The sequence below is a fragment of the Chaetodon auriga genome, chromosome 10 (assembly GCF_051107435.1).
Source record: "Chaetodon auriga isolate fChaAug3 chromosome 10, fChaAug3.hap1, whole genome shotgun sequence".
NCBI lineage: Eukaryota > Metazoa > Chordata > Actinopteri > Chaetodontiformes > Chaetodontidae > Chaetodon > Chaetodon auriga.
In genome coordinates, this window is record NC_135083.1 from 11,111,304 (window position 1) to 11,114,108 (window position 2,805).

General features: G+C 44.7%; 1 non-coding gene across 1 annotated transcript; it reads left to right on the forward strand.

The window, feature by feature from the left end:
* Window positions 1–1,426: 1,426 nt before the first annotated feature.
* On the forward strand, window positions 1,427–1,499 carry trnaa-agc (transfer RNA alanine (anticodon AGC)). Its single transcript has one exon. It is a non-coding gene; the product is annotated as a tRNA-Ala (tRNA).
* Window positions 1,500–2,805: the final 1,306 nt, after the last annotated feature.

The following is a 2,805-nucleotide window of genomic DNA, read 5'->3' on the forward strand; positions in this document are numbered from 1 at the left end:
AATGGAGCATTTGTGAGAGACACTGTTAATATTAGGATGAAGGGAACATTTGTTGATGTTCACTAATCAAAAAAGTTACGCTAGTTTAAAAAAAGCGAGTGTGTGCGAATGAGCCGAGAGTGAACGAGAGAGATGAAGGGGCGCAGAGCTAACGAGCGGATGCCTGAGGGAGTGTTGACGAGAGCAAATCAAGTGAATGAGAGAAATAAAACTTTATTTGCTAACTGATTAATCGCGGTTATATTTTAAAACAGAAATAAATAACAGTAAAACACTCTAGATTTTAGATGCGGTGGAAACTGAAATGGAAATGCACAGAGGGGACTTTTGGTTCTTAGTTTAGTTCCTCTGGTTCCACAGTTCCTGGAACTGTTTGGTCAAAAAAGGAGGCTGCTAGAGTTCATGTCTCCCTCTTATCTCCAGAGTGTGAGCTCTGGTTAACCTGAGCAGCACCATCTCCACTGATCTCAATGAACATTCTTGAAAACAATGGAGCAAACTATGTTTTTTTTTTTAACATCAGTTACAGTAAAAAGAGGCTGTGTGTGACTCCTGGGGCTGTAACGGTGTGTGTCAGCTAAAGTGTGTCGGGAAGACTGCCTGCAAAGATCCCGTAAGCGCAGGCCATAGTTGTGCTGGTTTTAGGGTAAGTGGGATGTTGACAGCTTTTTGGACAGCTAGCACTCTGCTCTGACAGGCCAAGAGTTATTATCCAACCTGAGACAGCCCAGTGGCACTGCTCAAACCCTCAAACATGCTCAGTTTCAAGTGTGTGTGTGTGTGTGTGTGTGTAGGCAGGCAGAGAAGGGCAGAGAGTCATCCAGTAGATTTACTGTGTCAGTAAGCAGCTGTGTTTGTCAGTGCTGGCCCAAGGCTTTTCAGTGTTATCCAGTCTGTGTGATTATACCCCATATGCTTTTCTCCTCCCATTTTCTGCTCCCCTCATCCTCTTCTTCCTCAGAAGCCCACAGTCATTTTACCTGTGACACAATGTCTGGATGAGAAGAATTTAGTTCCCTTTACGTTTACCACATCTACACATCGGTCCATGTGCAGCATTTTTTTTTTTTTTTAAGGTACAAAGTGTGAGATATGGCCAAAATTTTACTTTAAAATGTTCAAAAAATTAACAGACATTATTCGGTTATTAGGTCAGACAATGTCTAGAAGAAAGAGTTCGGACAGTATCTCAAAAACATTTATGTATTGTGTTGCATGATATCTGCTGAAGTTAGCATGCTAACCAGCTAGCTCCTCCCTGTCCTGTCTCATAATAGCATTTTGTACCTCAAGAGATGACAGTCTGCTGGTACAACCCCCCCCCCCCGCAGTTTCAGCTGGAACGTATCTTGCACCTATTTTCCTCATAAAACAGAACAATGCAATCATACACCTTCTAAAATGAGCTTAATTAAAAAATAGTCACGGGGAATTAGCTCAAATGGTAGAGCGCTCGCTTAGCATGCGAGAGGTAGCGGGATCGATGCCCGCATTCTCCAAGAAACTTTATCTGGAATTTCCCCTCGCGGGACAAATAAAGGAATATTGATCTTAATTGCCAAATCAACTTATCGTAAAAGACACATCATTCAACACTGACTGAAACAAAATAAAACTCACCAAAACCATCTTTCCACCGTGAAAATGATCACAATCCATCCTATTCCCTCTCTTGACACTGCTTTTCCGCGCTGCTGATGCCCGACCTTCCTCTTACTGCTCTCCCAGTTCACGCCTCTCCTGACCCGACCTGCTGTGTCATCACGGTCTCAGTCACCTCAGTACTCTTTTCCCTGTCATCAAACTGGCCTCCATCCGTCTTGGAGGCTGTCTTCGGTCCCGATCCGATGGTCTTCCGGGCTGCTGAGCCTGGTTCTGTTGCCCACTGTGTAAACACCAACAATCCCCTTGTGCTCTGAGCTCTTGGTCTGGGCAGACTCTAGTCAGCCATGGGGCTGCTAACTGCATGGCTAACTAAGCTAACGCCAGCGAGTAGCTACAGCAAAGAGCAGTTAACGGTTATTCTGGTGATATGCTGCCCCTGATTTGTCAGGCTCAACCGTCAACAGGCGGCCATTACATCCTACATACTGTACCTTTAACACTGGCCTCACAGGGATCCATAACACAGACGATGGCTGGAACTGATGCTGAGAATTTGTGATTCTTGAAAAGAGATTGTGCCTGACCTGAGAAAACGTATGATTAGTATTCCATTAGGAGTGTCTATGACATACGAACAGACATACGTTGTTCAGCCAGAGCATTTGTCATAGTTCTCACTGCAGGTGTTCAGGTTTGGTTTAGTTTGAAAGGATTACAGGGTGGAGGAGCTCCGCTAAGTACAGTTTTCTCTTTGTGTCTGGATCTCGCTTTCTGTGTGTGTGCGTGTGTTGAGAGACAGCATCACAATGAATGCATGCCAAAATGTGTGCATAGGTGTGTGTGTGTCCGTGAATATGTCATATACTGTATGAGACAGTGTCTCTTTGACTTTTCATTGTTTCTCTGTGTCTCTCTGTGTTTGAGTGTGTGTCTGAGTTTGGGGTTGGCTGAAATGATAGAATAAAATGGCGTTCCCACCCTATCCCTCACTCCTCACCTCATACTATCTGAAAGTGAAAACCCGTCTCTCTCTCACCTGAGTCACATCACAGCTCCCTCCTGTCCTCTCAGACTGTCCCTGCAGTAACTTCTCTCTTAGCTCTCAAGCACCACTGACACTATAGAGTCCCTCGAGAGGATTCATCGTAATGTCTGGAACAACAGCTGGGGGAGTGATGTCGCCTTGACCCTTGAAATGTA